At 38.8% G+C, this 18709-nt stretch overlaps 1 protein-coding gene across 6 annotated transcripts in view; it reads left to right on the top strand.

The window, feature by feature from the left end:
• Nucleotides 1–18709, top strand: part of ENAH (ENAH actin regulator) — a 91893-nt gene that overhangs the window by 8536 nt on the left and 64648 nt on the right. Inside the window, exon 1 of one of the 6 annotated variants that reach the window (XM_050314824.1) lies at nucleotides 2311–2382. The exons of the other annotated variants lie outside the window; for them this stretch is intronic. The gene's annotated coding sequence lies outside the window, so the exon portion shown is untranslated. Of the gene's footprint in view, nucleotides 1–2310; nucleotides 2383–18709 lie in introns of those variants that run through there. 6 annotated transcript variants of the gene reach the window in all.

The following is an 18709-nucleotide window of genomic DNA, read 5'->3' as shown; positions in this document are numbered from 1 at the left end:
GGAAGTCACTGGGGGAAAAATGCTCGGAATGCCTTGTTTAAAGAGCTCATCTGTGTTATTTTTGTGGTGATGTTGTCTTGGTCACTAGTGTGGCTTCTGTGTAGTAAATCTGTAAGATGCAGATAGAAGTGGATTGCACTGCAAGGGTTGCATCTTTAGATGTGACTAATGCTTAATAATACTTAATAGTAGGATTTTATTTTTGCACTGTCGAAATCCCTAGTTACTCATCAAGGGATAGAGGAGTGTACAGTTAAGCCAGTTCTGAGTCCTCTGAATATCTTGCCTTAGATTCATGTATCTCCTTTTCTTAGGGCAGATGGTTGCAAAGCAAGGAACCTCTGCTCTTGCACTGCTCTCTGCCCCAACAACAAAAATAAAACATTGTTCCTGGTATGTCCTGTTAACCTCTGTGTGCTACCTGTGCAGGTGTTTGCTTGTTTGGGTTTTCCAGTACTTGAGGCACAATCTTCACCTACGATAAGGAATCGGATTTCTATCCAGTCCATTCTGTCTCTCGCTATTTGTGAATAAAGAGGAAGAGAAGTGACTGTATGATAAGAGAAATCTCTGGCTGTTTTGAACTGGAAGGTGTTTGCTACCTTGTTCATCCATGGTATATGGTTTTATGTAAACTAGGCCTTCTTAGTAAAGCCTTCATAATGTCTTTCCTTAACTTGTTCTTCTAAGTAAATTGCATGTTTTTTGTAAGTGCTGTTAGGATGAAGACTGTCAGTGTAACTGTTAGGAATGCTTTCAGGTTTGGTGATTTAAGTAGCGTCAGTCTCAGTTTTCAACATCCATATATTTGAAATCTCCCATTTTTCCCTCCTGAATTGAACAGAAGTCCCTCTCCTCAACTATGTCTGCAGTTAGGGTAAGTGTAGGCAGTGGACTCATCCCGAAGCCCAGTCATTAGATATTTTGGTTGTAACTCTCAGGGAGCTTACCATGGTTTCATGTGGGAATGGGGCGGGTGTTTAAAAAAACAGCAAAGAATCAAAAAACTGAGAGGATCCTCTCCAATTTGGTGATGCATATTTTCATAACTTATGATGCATCAATTTCCAAACCAGCTGAGGGATTGTAATTTTCTTATTCTTCAGGGAACAGGAAGAAATTTTATGCAGCTCATACTGTCTGACAAAAAACTTTCTTTCCCACAAAGAGATACACAGTTTAAGTGTCCATATATAGTTTAATTCGTAACAGATCTTAAAATCAAAGTAGTTTGGGTTGATGTTCTTTTTATTTTATTTTTTTTTAAAAAAAACAAAACCAACCCCCCAAACAAAACAAAGCAAAACCATTTAGAAATAAAACCATAGAGTTTTCTTCTAGAAGTTTTGTACCTTGATTCTTTTCATGACAGAAAGACTGTATAAAATGATGAAAATGTTTCACACTTAAGAATGGACTGAGCACTTTTTCTTGGTCATAGCTATAGAATTAAAATGCTGCTGGCCATATGCACTGCAGCAGTGAAATTTCTCTTGGCAGCACCATACCCTACAGCTGTTTAAATGTTGGAGAATCATTTTAAAACACAGTGAGTGTTAGATATAGCATCTTGGGTAGACTGGTGACAAGGGTAAGGGTAAGAGTTATGCCATGGATTTTCTGTTTCTCAGGAAGAATGGGGTTAATTGTGGCTTGGCAAGTTAAAAAAAAAAAAAGTTCCATATTGTTTTTCTGCAGTAGATTCCTGTTGCTATGCAACAAACAGAATGTCACTTAGTGCAGGATATATTAAATTGGTATTCCCGGCACATATCTCTGCCCGTTCGTTTTATACTTTAACAGGAGGGTATGGTTCTGGCTTCCTGTAGGACTGTAGTATGAAGTATATATTTGAGCTTCTATTCTGGTGCTTGCTGTAGCTGTGGTGACGTCAGTGCACTTGCAGAGCCTTTCTTTGTTTTCGGATGGATGGGACACCTGTGCGACACAACCAGGCTTCCAAACAGACAAAAAGGGGTGGTGGTTATCTTTCCCTGAGGTGGGATGGTATTGCCAGGCAACATGTTAACACTTCAAAAGGGAGAAATTTCTTAGATGGAAAAAATATTAGGCTCTGATTTGTGAAAACCTTTGTGTGTGATGCTGAGAAAATTAATGCAGATGGTACTGTATGAATCTTTAAACCAAAAGATCCAGTAAATTTTCAATTATTAGAATTAACGTCAATATTTGAATAGGTTGATACTTCCTCTCCCTACCTCCCTGTACCCCCACAGTGCTAAAACCAACCAATCTCAGCATCTGCACTCTTTATATTTGCTCTTGATGGATTCTAGAATAGATGTTTTGGGCGTGTTTGGGAAAATTACTCTCTGTGGCTCTGGAACCAGTAATTAAGTAATGGACAAATGACAACATCTGGTAAGGCATTATTTTATAATCTAGTTAATCTTCTGTAGTGGAAAAGAAGACAAAAATTATATTTGAAAGCTAGAAGGATGTTAATTTGATCATTGCTTCAAAGTCTGTCATGCAGTATAGATGTCTGAAATACAGGAACTTGAAAGCTGGGGATTTGTAATACTGTGCTTTTAGAAAGCATGCATTGTGTCTTACATGCCATCATATTTATACTGTGTAATGATCTATCTTACTTTAAGCAGTTCTCTGAATTCTGTTGTGGATTTTGAAAGCCAGTTTACAAAAATCTTAGCTGAAATTAAGTTAGGAACTAAAATTAGCAGGTCAAATGTTTACCACTGTTTCTGCTCTTAGAACTGAAAGATGCCATTGTCTACCATATCTTTATATTGTCAGTCTGAAGCAGGTTTGAAAGTAGCTGGTTTGAAAGCTGTTTTTTTAAATGCTGTGATAAATGTATTTATGTGTGGCTTCTTAAAGCAGAAATCAAAAGGAAGAATAAAGTTCGGAAGGATTCAAAAGACTTCTCAGTACTGTACTCTTGCTTTTTTTGCCAAGGGGGTGCCTCTAATCTATAAGGCATCATTGAGCAAACAGCCTTTAGTAATACAGATTTCTTTCTTGTAGTCTGATGCCTAATTCAGACCTCAATGCAGGGAGTTCTCTGCCTGTTCTTAAGCAGACCCAGTAAAAAACATTCCTCTGTGTACACAAAGAGAACTTGACGCAATCTAAAAAATTCTTATGGCATTTGGTGGGATCAAACCTGAGCTCTGTCACAGAGAAATAATTTAAATACATGGATGGGGATGCTTGGGGGCTTTTTGCTTTCTGTTTTGGGAAGAGGAATCTTTGCTTCTGTTGCACAACTGTTTGAGTAAACTGCTTGTGGGTTTCAATGCTATGATGGCTTGTTTTAATTTTATCTTTTGACATGGGAAACAGTAGGAATTTGTAAAATTGTCTCTACTTCTTAAGGAGCTAGCAGAATGTAATTTGGTTGTGAAGTTAACAAGTTTATCTGTACCTTTAATGACATGAACTTATTTTAATGTGTAGATGGAGAAGTTCTAGACAATACACTGGAAATGGGGAAACTTGAGATTAAGTAGTGTGTTGGTGGGCTACTTGGGTAAATCTTATAGGAACTCAAAGTAGAAAGTGTATGTTCTAAAAGCACTTTGTAGGGCAAAGAGCATTTAAAAGTTAAGCTCAGGTGCTGTGGTGCTGTAATAGGGCTATAACAAAATGCTCAACTTTTCATATCCAATCATCTTCACCCCCCAAATTGATATTACATTGTGATCCCAGTAGTCCAGAGTTCTGTTTGGGGATTGAAGAGAAATCAGTACATTCTTCATGTATGTGTGACCAGTGACACTAGCCTGCTAGCTCTTGGTCATTAATTAATACCTGTATGCATATACTGTATGCAGAATTGTCTTAAAGAGGATGTTGAAGCATGTGAGTGATTATACACTATTTTTTCCTCCCCTGCAATAGAGACTGGATTCTGTTTTGTAGAAAGAAACAGACTGTGGTTTAAAGGCTACTTTTCTTTCTATTTTAAGTTGTCTTTTTCTGTTGCAGGGTTTGGAAAGTCTCTAATGAGTGAGGTAGGGAATTGCTTGAAAATAAGATGATTCCATGGACTCAGCTCAGTGTTTTCTCCAAGAATGACTGCTTTTTATTTTTCAAAGAATTTCTGTCCTTTGGTGCTGGCTGAGTTATTCAGAGTTGTCAGTGGTGTTCATTAGCTGTGTCCTGACTTGTTTTCTTGCTGACTGACTTAAGTCTGTGGGCCCAATCTGTCAAAATCTTAAATTATTCAGCATATACCTTTGTCCTTCAAAGCACAGAGAACATTATATGGCCACTAAGGACAAAGGGGGCCCTAGATCATATTGGATTAAATGATCAGCATCAGAAGGCTTAGTGCACCAGTTGTTGTGCTTCAACTCTCCAGTGGAGGAAACAACTTCCTGTCTTTAATTTCCAACTTTTGCTAATTTCTTGAAAAGAAGAATGTTCAAGTTTAAAGCTCTCGAATGATCTGTTTTATGACACTGTGCTTAAACTGCGAATAACTACTGAATTTGGTATTCAGAACAAGTTTTGATTAATGTGCAAAAAACGTCACTACACATTGAATAATGAAGAAACCTACTAGCTGTTCGTTTACTCCTCAGTTCATCTCTCCAAAGTCAGAGGCAGTCTGAGAAAAAAGGTGGGAGGGGTGAGAGGAGTAAGTATATAACTAAGACTTTTTAATGGTTTTACAACTGTAAGTCACTCCTTCCTTCATATATAGGCAGCCAGAACTGTTAGTTGTTCTTAACTCTTGTAATTTCTTTTTTAACTTTGAAGCTTAATTTTTAACCATAGTACAGTGTAATTTCTCATGTTCTTTAAAAGTTGAAATACTAAGCCAAACATAATGTGCCATGATATTTTAAAAACACATAGATTTGGAACAGCTAGATTGTCAGCCGCGTGTTCTCCCTAAAATCACCGTAACTTTTGGTAGTTCTTGTCTTGTTAGTAGAGCACGCACATGCAGGAAGCTGAAACTGTGATTATGGCAAGGTGTGCTTACCAGGCAGGAACACTAGGTCCTGGAATCTGTGCTTTCCTTGTACTGTTCTTAATCAGAATTGCTAACTTCAGGCAAACTAAGATCCACCAGTAGTTATCTGCCAGTTTTTAAGATAGGACTGGGACACTTGGTTCATTGTTGTAGTGTTTAGATTAGACCAGGTGACTTTTTCTGAAGATGCTTCAAATTGGTCCAGGTTGATCTCTGTGTTGTCTTATATAATGGGACAGCCCTCTTCGATGACTCTTTTTAGATACTCAGAGGTGCAACTAGTGTACAATGCTGATGAAATGGCGACTTTAATGTGTTTTGGCTACATAGCAGATATAGGCTTGGTTATTAAGGAAGGAGGTGTTGCAGTACCCTCTAAACAGCAAGGAACAGGTTTTCAAAATAACTGTACATGTTCTCTGGCTATATCTTTGTAGGGTCTGGGGAAAAATGATGCTGGGGAAAAATGATGCCAGGGACCAGTCTGGGCAGACAGATCTTTATCCTGCAGACTCTGGTCTGTAGATTGCAGTTTGGGCATGTCAATTAAATGCATCTTTAATCTGAGATGGTGTCACCTCTATCAGGAAACTTACTCCCGTTTTGAATTATGTTTGGAGTTTGTCTCACTATGTGACTTAATCTTTCTGCATATTAAGACTTCCATACTCACTAACTGTGGACAATACAGAACAGTTTATTCTCTCCAAAGCTACACCTAGTGTATGTGAAGCTTCATGTTTCCCCTAAGTCTTTTCAAGATTAAAATCACCAATTTTATTAATATCTCATTGTGATCTGTTTTTAGACATCCTGCCAGTTGTTGCTTTCCACTTGTTCTACATAATTTGGAAGCTGAGGCTGATTGTTGTCTAGTCTGTCACGTACTGATTTGCATCTGTTCATTGGAACGAATCTAAATGTAGACCTGAACTTTTTTTCTCCAGGCACTTTTCTGGTATGCCAGTATTATTCAGAATTCTTACCCTACTTGCTTGCATCTTCTTCTGGGCTTCTGCCCTTTCTGATGATAGCATGCATATTCTTCCATCTCTTTATGGTTCTGCTGCAGCACAGGCATTGCAAGACTGTAACATCAGTAGCTGGTTCTAAATATGGTTTTCAAAGCTCTTTTCTGCTCTCCTTACAGTAATTTTTGTGTATATATTTCTCTTACGAAAATGTCCTGTGAATTCTGTCAAGAACCAAGTCATACTACAGTATCTGCCACTTCTCTATAATAATAAGAGTAGGACTTCACTAAACTTACTTCATGTTGTTAGTTCCATAAGTAGCATTGAAGATGTATTTGTTATTTTTTAGCAGGTTTTCACTGGTGTTTTTCATGGGAGTCAAGTTAAACATAGGCTCTTTATAAACCTGACAGCTTGCTTCCTTTCCCATTCAGAACCTCCGCTCTGGATGTAACACTGGGCCATGGGCTTCTGCAAACCTGATTGACATCCCTCCTTGGTCTGAGGTTCTGAACACCAGCTGAAAATACGGTGGTAATAGTTTCAGGGAAAATTTTTCTGAGTCTCTCCTCAGCTTGGAATTGAATCTGTTCAGCGTAAGCCAAACAACTGCAGTCTCCTGAAAACCAAGGCTCGTAGCCACGACATTCAGGGTTTTCTCGTAGGGAAAAGACACATAGTAAATGCAGGCACAAAGTACACAAAAAAAATCATCTGTTGTAGCTGAAGCTTGCAGATTTTTACGCAATTGAGAACATGGGCTTTGTAAAAAGCAGTGTGGAGCAATCTGTTGCTAGTATCACCGATAGTATCATGGAGAAAAGACTAAAGCTTAAAGAATGAGAATGGTATCAGCTTCCCTCCTAATGCTTGGGGGTATGGTGTTGAGAAGGATTACCCTCTTGGGATCCAAGCAGGCTGTAACAGTTTGTGGGGCAAGATGTTGGGCTACAACCTACTGATAATAACCTAAGAGAGGGGAGGTGATTGGTTTTGCAGGAATAACCCTCTTTTTACCATAAAGTCGTTTTGCTGTAGTTACAAAACTGCTTCAGATTTCATTCCCTTGCTGTGGTACCAGGGTGTTGCAGGCGCCTGATTAAAATCCTTTCAGTCAGACCCAGGCTGTTGTTTGCTGCAGTGAATTGTAGCAGAGTTCTGTACTGAATCTTAAGCTTGCTCTGACTTTCAGGAGAAACTCCAGCTTTTCATCAAAATGAGTTACATTGTCCTAACAGGAATCTACATAGTCTAGAAACCTTCAAGGAAGTCTAAGGCGTTCCAGAGTGTTTTGTGACCTATGGTCAGTCTGTTCTTCTGCAGTATAAAGCTAATTGGTTTTTTTTTTAAACAAAATGTTTTATGTGAAAATATATCCCTGATTGAAGCAGCTTTGCTTTCTACGATGAGAGGTAATTTTGCTGAGATGTAAGTAGTAGTACTCATGGCATCTGCACATGCCAAAATACTACCTGAAAAGATAGGTGGTTTTGTCTCCTTTGTACAGGGCTTATTTGTGTTTCATAGTGACCTGAAAGTGTTGGAAATACTGCTAGACAGTGTTATTAAATACTAATTTTCTGTGTAGCTAGTTGGTACACTTAGGGATAAGCTCTTAAACGGGTAATCATGGATTATTTACTTCTAGAAACCAGCTGAATTTTCATTAAAAAGTGTCACTATGACCACTTCTGTCTGCAAAATAGCTTGAAAATGCAAAAACTTTTTCACTTTTCTTTCCTTTTGTGTTGCAACAAGCCACTATTTGTAGTTATGGTCTTTTCATAGAGTTTCTTTTATCTCCTGTACACTCCTGAGAATATTTAGGTTTAAGTGAGTAACTTCATGCTGCTTGTCTCCCTATTGGATATTAGGCTTAAAATGTCTCATAGACATTATGGAAGAACAGATCATAAGGGGAATGGAAGTGGGGAGAGTGCCCAAGCTCTTTATCCAGCTCTAGCAAATGCATGTACAGAAAGATTTTAACTTACTCTTTTAAGTAAAATTCAGAGGTGCAAGGTAAGTGGCCATTTTTCCTAGCAGGAGCATCACATTCCTTTCAAAAATGAGTGCTACTTTTTGCTCTCCCCTGTAAACCTTAGCTAATGGGACCAGCAAAGGCACAAATGAAAACCTGGAACACATACTTACATTGTAAACCTCTGTCAGTGGAATTCTTAATGCAACAAATGCTTTCCCCCTTCACTTGGCAGTGTCTTTCTGCTGACCTGTCAAGGATGATTTCTGGGTGATTGTTGTAGGGTTACAGATACCTGCAGATGGGATGATCAGGAGAACATTCACAAGGCCATCTTTATAGCTTGGGTTTGTAGCCCAGTGGTTGTGGAGCTGCTACCAAAAAAATGTAGTAGAGTGAACAGGACTTGATTGATAGTGGAGTTTTCAAACTTGTGTAACGCATATAGCCATTCTCATTTTCTGTGATTTACCCCAATAACTTAGCTCAGTACAAGGTTTTGGAATTTAATTAGGCTTGGTCAAAATAAATGGAGTTTATAAAGCATATCTGATCTGGGGTTTGTCTGAGCTTCAGTACAAGCTGATAAGTGATGTCTAGCACTTGCTAAAATTGTAGTTCATCGTGAACTTTGTGGAAATTAGAGCGGAATCAGAACATTTTTGTCTAAAACTGTATTTGCTTTTTTGCTATTATTCTTGTCTTAAATTTTTTGAAGTTAATGGAACGTTATTTTTTGTAATGTCAGTTAAAACCATTTATAAAACATTTTTTTCCTGTAAAGAGTAAAGATCTTTAATTTTTTTTCTGTGATTTGGATTAACTGGACAAATTACAGCTGAAGTATCAAGTCTACATTTAGCTTTCACTTAATTTTTTTTTTTATATGCCGTGTTTGCAAAACAGGTTCTTGTCTGAAAATGAGAAGTTTTGTTTCCTATCTTTAGAACGTCTCGATCTATGGTTTAGGCAAGGCTGGGTCAGCTCAAGCCACTTTAGAGTCTATTTGCTCATCCTCAGAGATGATAATGCAAAAAACCATTTTAAAAAGATGGCTGCGGGCCATAGAAGCCCCAAGACTTCCTCCAGTATTTCCCCAGTGTGGGGAGAACTTTAGTGACAGCCTGTGTACTCCGTGTGACCGTGGCGAAATATGCTGGGATTATTTGCAGCTCTATTTGATCCATGGAATGCACTGCATCTATTGTTAGCTCTCCAGCTGAAGCAAGAGCAGGAGTTGTTTTTCTCTTTTGACATTGCAGCAGGTCTGGCTAGACACTGCTGTGTCGGTCTTGAGTAGTTAAGGGTGAGAGTATTGGCAAACTTCCCATCCTTTTAGTAGCCGTGGGGGAGCTGAGATGTGGGGGATCGTAACTGATGTGGTTGGGTTTGCTTTTTAAATTCTTCAGAAGGCTGCAGGCAGTATATCTCTTGAAACCTATAAAGTTCACTGTGTTCAGCTTCCCTGTTCAGTTTAGTGTCTCTTGGAAGTATAAGCGCTTTTCCTGGATAATTCCTTACCACAGAGATTAAACACTGGGTGTGTGATAGTAATGAGGACAACATTGTCACATCTAGCCTGTAAACACAACAGCCTCGCTAACCCACATGCATGTGATTCTTTGCTGTTGCCTGTTGCAAAGTGAGCATCATCCTCTTTTATTTTCTCCTCAGTGTAAAATTTGGATGTTGAACACTTCAGTTTCATTGCAGAGTGCACAGATCTTTTTGTTGTCTCAAATGCAGTCTTAGTCTGCCCTGTACCTCAGTGTCTCTTCTTTCCCAGTTTCTCACATCTGACAGCGTGCTGTGAGAGGGGCATGGAGCACTGCTTTTCTCATGTTGCCTGATAACTAGAGAACAGGGCTTTTAGGGCCTTGGTTTAGGTTGATCTGTTTGTTGGGAAATACTAGAGAAAAATGTATCAAAAGTAGTGTAGCCATAGATTAAGTATGAAATAATGCAAATAGGTTTGAAAGCTGTTATAACTAAAATTAATACCAGATTAAAAAAGAAAGCTTGCCAAGATTTCCCCAGTGGTGATCCTTGGGCAGAGTGGCTGTTTATTTAAACTGGGACTTCCTTCTGACTACTTAAAACAATAGAAAATGACTTTTTATCTAAAAGACTTTGCTTCCTATCTTAGATTAAACTGCCTTGATAACAAAACAAAGAAAACAGGATGTATCATTTAAACAAGACAGATTCCAGAGTTCTGTGATTCCCTGCCCATGGAAAGAGTTTGGGTTTGTGTGAGGGGGAGAGATTTCAGCGTTGGAGTACCATTGAAATGGAGCAGTGCCCTGCTGGGGCAGACCCGTGTTTGATGCAGTCCCATACATTGTCCTGGAGAGTAGCAATAGGAGAAGCTGCTTGGAAGAAACCACCAGCAACCCCTTAGCAATCCCTTTTCCTCCCCCTCTGCCAGCACCCTAGAATCCATTGTCTGTTTCTAAGTGTTTTGGAACATGCCTATTGATTCTTTTTATTTTTATTTTTTTTAAAGAACCTGTTATTATGAATTCTTCTAATTCCTTTTTAGCTTGCTGATCTTATCTGCACTCATAACTTCCTGTAGCAGCAAAGTCCAGAAATTCACCGTCTCTATATGTAATTTTGTAACCTTTAGGGTGGTAGGAATTTATGTTAAGTAAAATCAAAAGCTCAGATTTGGCAACTGGCTTCACTTTGCCCTGTCATTGTGAGTTCTGCTTCTGTTAAGCAACCTGGTTTATGGTATGCAGTACAGTATAGTGAATATATTTCTTTGCGAGTGAAGTGAAAAGGAGGAGCAATCATGTTGTTTGTGCTGTAAGACCAAAAGGGCATTGGTAATTTTTCTTGGCGTGGATTAAGGGGATATGCAGCTGAAGGAGTTTACACTATCCAAGTAGCACCTTCCAATTTATTCCTTTTAGCAAATAAAGGTCTGCACTAGAAGGGAAAGATCTCTCTAAACATTTTGACAATTTTTTGACAGGTTACTTTGGTGATTGCTCTAGCAGTTTGTAATATTTTTATGGAGCTGTTTCTATAAAAGTATTCTTTTTGTGTCTAGCACAGAGGCAGTGCATGTTGCGTAATTTTTATGGCTGGAGGGAAGAGCTTGAAGCTTGTGCAGCTCCTGTGTATGGTTTATATTATGCAGGAACAGGGTTTCCTTGCAGCTATTGCGTCAGGTCATTGTCCTGCTGCTGTACCTGGCTGTATTTAGAACAAAACACAAAAATCAGAGTGGAAATCCTATGACACGGGGGAATATTAAATTCGCAAGTTTAGAACATGTAATGCAGGAATTACCAGTATTAGGTTGTCTTTAAATTCCCAGCATCCTTGTAAGTCAGGAGAAAAGTCAATACATTTTTATGGAGTAGTAGTATCGGTTGGCCCTTCAACATTCCATTCCTTTATCTCCTTGTTACCAGAGTTGTAAAACTAAAACATGGTGACCTCAGAAGATAGTTATGGTGGCAGTGCTCTATATACCGTGACTTTGATAGAAGTGGTTTACTTGACACTTGAGTTTTTCAGTGTAAGTGTGTATTGACTGAAAAAAACCCCACCATCTATAAGATCACAGTTAAAGTCTAGTGCAGTGCTTGGAAACACTCCTCTTTTAAGTTGTATCCTGGCTATTACATTCTTACTGCTTATATTTGTGGGTTGGCATAGTTTGTGTATCCTGAATGTTAGGATTACTCTTGGAATTTTCTTATAAAATTTCTGGATGTTTTAAGTCTTAACCTGACAATAATGAAGGTTTTGGGCTTGATTTCTCTTACATCCTCCATTGTCATGAACAGGTGTAGGAGTAATTCTTCAGTGATGAAAAGTGGAAGTTTTGTGGGCTTTGGATATTGAAGATATTAACAGTCTAATGTTGAATTACAGGCAAGAAACTGATGAGTAAGAAAACTTCCCTTTTGTTCTGGGGAGTCTGAAACACTGTTTAAAGTTCACAGGTTCATACACTCAGAAAGAACAGTTACTTACAGCAAAATTCTATTTTTTTTTTTTTTTTGTATGACAGTTACTAGCTGTACAAAGTGAATGTAGCTGTATGTAAGAGAATGTGGTTGTGTTCTAGTTAATTCAAAATTCAATTATGTTTCCATGTCAGGACCAAAAGCTGCCTCTATTTATACTTGTAAAGCTCCTGTTGAAAGAAACTGAGGTTATGTAATTTAAATTTAGGCCAAACTAGGTTCTTTTAGATGTTTTAGAACAGTGAATGGCTCAGGAAAGGCCTCATTTGTCTTGTGTGTTAGAATTGTGTAGGGGTAGCACCTAGTGAGAATATATGCTGACCACAGTAAGATGCCTTTGCAAATAACTTGCATAGAGCTCCCATTTTAAGGTGGAGAACTCTTCTAATACAGAAAACCTCTGCCTTTTGTTTCCATTAAAACAGTTGTGAACTTAATTAATTAACTGTTTGATCCAGTTAAGAGGCACAACTTTATATTAACTGCTTTGTTTCTCTGCAGTATTTTTGCAGATAGCTAGCTGCAAAAATCAGACTATACTTGTTTCAAACATAACTTCTTCTCACATGCTTTTTTTTTTGTCCTTGGAAATGGAACTTTTTGGCTAAAAAGGTGTTCAATATTTGTTTGGGTTTTTAAAAATAAATTAATGTTTTTTTCTGTGAATCACATTCATAGATACTTAATACTGTAGCCTAGATTAAAATACAAAAATGCTGCAGTAAACTTGGATTCCTACTAAAATTGTAGTGACAGCAAACTGATAATGAAGACTTGTTTATAGTCAGTTGTTTTATAATTGAACGATTTGCGTAACTTTTATCACTGGAGTACCCAAAACTGAATATTGACGAAGGGTGGACATGATTCTTGCTGTCAGTGCTGCATAAACTTTGCAGAGAACAGCATTTTTGGCTGTTGTGGTTCTGCTTTGGTGTACAGAAAACCAACTGGACAAAAAGCATTAAGCCAGAAGACATATTTTTCCAACAAAAATCAAAATGATGGGATTGTGAGTTTAGTGTGAGTATAGAGATTTTAGGTGGAGGGAGCTTTTTGTCACAGGTGCTGAACCACACTCAGGCTTCTTACCTGGCTGCCAGGAGAGGCCTCAGCAGGTCCTGCAGTAACCCACGGTTTCAGTAGGCACCACCTGAAACTGCAAAATGTGGTACAGTGGTAGAAATTCATCCTTTGGTTTCTGGTCCTAAAGAATCTTCAGAGACATCAGAAACTGAGTGCAGCTCTTTGTTTAAGGCATAGGACTTGATGAAAAACTGTTTTAAACAGCCTCAGAATCAAGAATGTGGGACTTCATAGGGTAGTTTTTTTCCTGCCAAAGTTATATAGTTTTCAAGACTAGAGAGTGCTTTAGAACACTGATGTTATGATACCAAAAATTATTTTAAGTACTTCTAAAAGTTTGAGGAAAGAGAATAATGTAATGGATTTACGTTGCGTTACAGCTATGGTCATGCAAACTCAGACAGTGTATGGACTGAATCAAGCTAAAAGTCGGTATGCAAAAAACACAGACCTGTTGTCTTTGGGATTGCACCGTGAGTCAAATGGTGTGCCCAGAGCAGGAATTTGTGCAGTCCTTCTGCAAACAGACCTTGTGTACCATCTGACAGGTTTTTTAAATTCAGTTTGTTAAAAATATCACCTCTCCATATATGCTGAAGTCAAAACTTTCAGAAACAGGATTTGCTGATATGTTCAAGTTTTAACTCTAAGCTTTCATTAGCCACTATTTCTAAAAATTTGACTTGGTATGCAAAGAGGAGCATGGATAGCACCAGCCTAATTCTAGGACAAAAAACATCCATGCAAACTTTCCTACACAATACTCTTCTCTGTTTTCTTGCAGACATATTCAGATCAATCTATTAAAAAAAGCAAAAGAGAAGGTTCTACATTTTTTCTTCATCCTTTATACATATTTATGCACCTGGCGTGAGAGGCCGTTCACAGTGGCTGGAGCTTTGGAGAGCAAACAGCTGACCTTCGGAACTAACACCAAATACCACAGTCCCAAAATGCTCAAACGTTTTTTTTTTTTAGGAAGAGCGAGGTAATAGTTGTTCAACCTGCAGCGGGCAGTTGATTGAATCTAATTATCAGAGTTGTAACAAGGTGTTACCACTTATCCAGACACTGTAGAATTACACAGGACAACTTGATACCAGGTTTCTCGAGGAGGTTGGTAAGATTGATCACACCCACGTTTGTTGTCACCTATTGCTACGACAGAAGTTTATCCCCCAGCTGCTATATCTGAAACAGTTAATAACTGAAGTTCAATTAGGCTTAAATATGGACTGCAGCATCTGAGAAGCTAATGCATGTGTGCTTTGCAGCTGTGCTGCAGGGATGGCGTGACCTCAGGTCAGATGGTGAACGGATATAAATTGCTGTAGTTGGAATTGCCAGGCACTTGCAGATGTGTGGCCAACATCTTTGGGTTTCTAGAAAAACCTGGGTACAAACAACATTTTCAAAGAATACACAAGTTGTAAGGGACCACATTCGGTCATCTGGGCCAACCTCCCTTCTCCAGCAGGGTCATCCCAGAGCACGTGACATAGGATTGCATCCAGACGGTTCTTAAGCATCCCCAGAGAGGGAAACTACAGCATGTCTGGGCAATCTGTTCCAGTGCTCGGTCACCCACACTGTAAAGAAGTTCTTCCTCATATTCCTATGCATCAGTTTCTGCCTGTTTCCCCTTTGCCCTTTTGGCACTGCTGAGAAGATCCTGGATTCATCCTCTTGACACCCTCTCTTCAGATACTTAGACACTCACGAGGTCCTCTCTGTTGTATCTTCTCAAGGCTGAACAGGCCCAACTCCCTCAGCCCTTCCTTGTAAGAGAGATGCTCCATATAGCAAGTTGATAGTGCACTAAATATAAAGAAAAACTATAAATGCTCAGGACTTTTTTTGAAACCACCTGTAATCCAGAATTTTTAAAAGAAGCAGATAAAGATCCAGACTGTTTAACCAAAAAACTTGCGTATTCTTGTTAGCTGGAACAAATACTATATGAATAATCACAGTGGAATCACAGGCACCTAAATAATTAAAACTGAAACTTAAGTAGAATAATACTGAACCCAAAATTATCGATTTTACTATATTAAAAATTTTTTGGGAACAGACAAGAGTCTGTTTCTAGACTGTTTAGGGATTGGTTTTATTTCATTTTAGGAGAAGTTATTGCTAAAGTCTAATGCATTCTAGAAATGATAAAATCATGTAACACTTGATGTTGTCATTTTAGTCTCTATCAGTGTATGGGAAGCACTAATTTAGAATCATTATTATGCAAATACTACCCCCTTTTTGGGAGGAAGGGGTAGTCTCTTTCTTTGTCATCAACCCTGAAAGTCCTCGGTGTATATTTTAGGAGTTGTCTATCTAAGGAGGCAGAACATTCTGGTTTACCCCCAAAGTGATTATTCTGTAATTTGATATCCTGAGACTCAGAATTAATCAGATGTCTACTCATAATTTACCAGAATCATTTCTAGACACTGCTGCATTTGAGGGACTGTTTATGCTGGGCTGATAAGCCAAAATACAAATCACTTGGAGAAGTGTGAGAAAAAACAGTAAGAACACTTCTAAGCTGTGTCTCACTTGTGTTGATGAGATATTGTGAATTCAGAGAAAAGTTTTTCATTTCCTAGACTACTATCATAAGTGTGAGTGTTCAGATCCTTGCTCAGTTGATTTCCTACATATTACTTTGTCTCCTGAATGTTGAAGGAAATTGGGATGGTGCAGGCATCAGGGTTTTTTTACTGCCACAGATATTGAGAGGCTCAAATAACACAGCACGGTGTTTTGGGCCACCAGCTGGTGCTGTAATTGCAAATTAGCTGAGTAGCTTCAGATCCTAATAAAGTTATGCATGCTCCTTGGGTGTTTCTCAGACATGGGATCGGAGCCATGGTCTGCGAACATCTGAGCCAGATTCATTTGGCTGATTGATTCTTACTCTGTACCTTCTGAGACAGCAGACTGCTGATCTGAGGGCGATAAAACCGGCACCTGCTAAGTGCTGCGATGCATTTAGTAACCCTGCTGCTGGATCTTGACCTTGTTTTGCATAGAGCCAGTGTTGGTCTCTCCTGTGACAGGGTTCATCCCCGGGGGAGGTTCATCCCTGTGACCCCAGGGTGCTCTGGCGGGCAAGGTCACGGGCATGCCTCGCTTCCCAGGAGGGTTTCATTTGATGGGGTTCTGTCCCTTCTGCCTGGAAGTGTGCTCTGCTGGGTGTGAGGCTCGAGGGCTGCCTATGCACAGGGATACTCCTGAAATACCAAGTTGAGAATAAAGAAGCCAGTAAACTTACCTTGACATGTGTAACTTTTTCAGAATCTTCCATGGGATTTCATGATATTTCTAAATAGTCTGTTCCAGTATTTCACTGCTGTTACTGTTAGGGGAATTTTCCTGTTATTCATGCTTATGGGGAATGTTGTTAATACATCCCCAAGTATTTTCCTCTGTGTTTACTCTTTTATTTCGTAACCTTGTAACCCCCGTGTCTTTTTTTAATGCACTTCTGCCTTGTCATGTATTTTCCCAATTTGTATGTCTGCTGTCGTCCGAAGTGCTTACGTTTGTAGAAAGCTAATTTGAAGTTCCTTTTTCCTTATACTTTAGATTTTGCATCTCCCACCATTTTACTAGTTATTATATGGCAATGTTTAAATATCAGAACTGTATCCTTAGTGTGCAGTGCTTTACCTGTCCTGAGTAAGTTTGGTAATGATGAAAGGAAGTGGCTGTCTCTTCTATGTGATCTCTTGTCCTTCCTGGTAGCGAGGTGATACTTTGCTTATAGTTTTGTAGGTGCCCACGTTACCTGAGCCAGATCATTACAAGCAGGTCCCAAACAACCACTGGTAGTTACAACCCTTTTCCCCCTACGTGCACTATTTCACGATGAGCTACTCATTAGTGGATTTGTCACAGAAAAGGTTGTCAAGTGGTAAATCTTACATTCCACAGGGGACTAGGAACCTTGGTTTTTATGAGCATGGTTTTCATACTTTGGGGTAGATTTGCCTGTCAACAGGAAGTTCTTGCTTTTGGCAGTAATTGATACTCTTTGGATTGTTTTGGCCAAGGCAGTGTTAGTGTCTCTTTGTCTTATAATATGAATACTGGTTACTTAATGGAGGTGAAGAAACTATTTTATACATTTGTACTTTCTACAGTTCTTTTCTTTCTTATTTTTTTTATTTATTTTTAATTTGTATAAAAGTATTCCCTGTTAGCTTGTGCTGCTCTATAAAAGGCATGTATTTTCATGAGTCTGCTCCATAAATTGAATGTCTTTACCCAATGCAACAGTGGTTTGAGGTAGTTCAGGATTCTGCTTCACCTCTTTGAAGGCTTTTCTAATTGTTTTTTTAGCTGTTGAGGTGAAGGAAACACTGGTGCTCATGGTGGGTCCTGCTCTATGCTGTGTTTCATGAGGAATTGTGATTAGTATTTGGTTTGTTCCCAGACTTTTCAGTTTGCTTTGAATGCTCCCTTATAATGAGTTGGCTACTTTTCTGACCATTGTTAGGCAGGAAGAGGTAAGACTGCATACTCATGCTTGTTATTGTATTTTTTCATTTGGATATTCTCTTCACAGTGATGGTGCTTTTTGTGTTGGTTTTGGGTTATTTTTTGAGAATTCTTGCTCCTGTGAACATCTGTGCGTGTCCACTTAATTTAGCAGATATTAGTTGTTATAAAACACTGCCTGATGTCCTTGCTGGTGGAGTGAGATGTGTTGCCATAGTTAGATTTAAATAACCTCTGTGTCCTGCTTTGAGTGCAAATGATGCTGTTAGTCTGACCCAGTACCATAAGGAAAACAACTACTGTCATTCAAACTACTGCTGTTAACAAGGCCTGGATTTGATTAGACTGCCTAGGTCACTGGCAGCCTTAGATCATTGGAATGAAAGCTGAAGTAACTGGTTTCTAAACCAGACCATAACTTTGGATTATTCAGCGGATTGCGTTGGTGGGGTAGCTGGCCAGTTTGCTTCTTTTCTCCTGTGGCCTGAAACAGCCTTTCTGTAGCTTTTTACTTTGTTCCCTCACTGCTGGCAATCAGAACCTTGAGTCCCCCCCTGCTTGTTTTTGCTTCCTATGAGTCCATTTGTCTCAATTTTAATTTTGTAAAAAGCCATGAAGCACTTCTGAAGCAACTTGCATGAGGATGCAGAAGCAGAAGAACTGCATGGAGTAGCATGTGCTTCTAATAGTTTATGGTTACATTATCCTCTCTGGCATGCTGGTAGATGGATTCAGAAGTAGTTTGCAGTCTGACAGAATATGATTAGTCTGCACTTACTGGTACATGTAGTGTCTGGGAAACCCTGATGTAAGTCTTGAAAGGCTTTATCTCAACAGTTTTGCTTGATAGCCTTTGGGAGCTTTTTTCCAAAACAAATGACTCACAGCCCTTAGGTACTTCATAGACACAGTGAATGCTGTTCTTTGTACATGGGAGGAGAGAGAACAAACAGTTCACCTTTTTACTTTTAAAGATAAACTTTATAAACAAAACAACCCCCACAACTAATATTCTGGTGTAGGGGAGGGAAAAAAGGTCATAATGGAAAAAAGGTTTGAAGTATATAATTTTCTGAAGTCTATAATAAGCTTGCTGGTGTTTTCTAGAAGGTTACCTGTTCGTTTTATGCACGGAGGTGTGTAAACTAAGTTCTTTTGACTTCGTGTCATGTTACATTAACCAGATTTTATCATTACATTTCATCACATG

Source organism: Myiozetetes cayanensis, unplaced genomic scaffold, assembly GCF_022539395.1.
Source record: "Myiozetetes cayanensis isolate MyiCay16 unplaced genomic scaffold, myiCay2020 scf2-11, whole genome shotgun sequence".
Taxonomy (NCBI): Eukaryota; Metazoa; Chordata; class Aves; order Passeriformes; family Tyrannidae; genus Myiozetetes; species Myiozetetes cayanensis.
The sequence above is the reverse complement of the archived record's forward strand: the minus strand, read 5'-3'. Positions and strand labels throughout refer to the sequence as shown.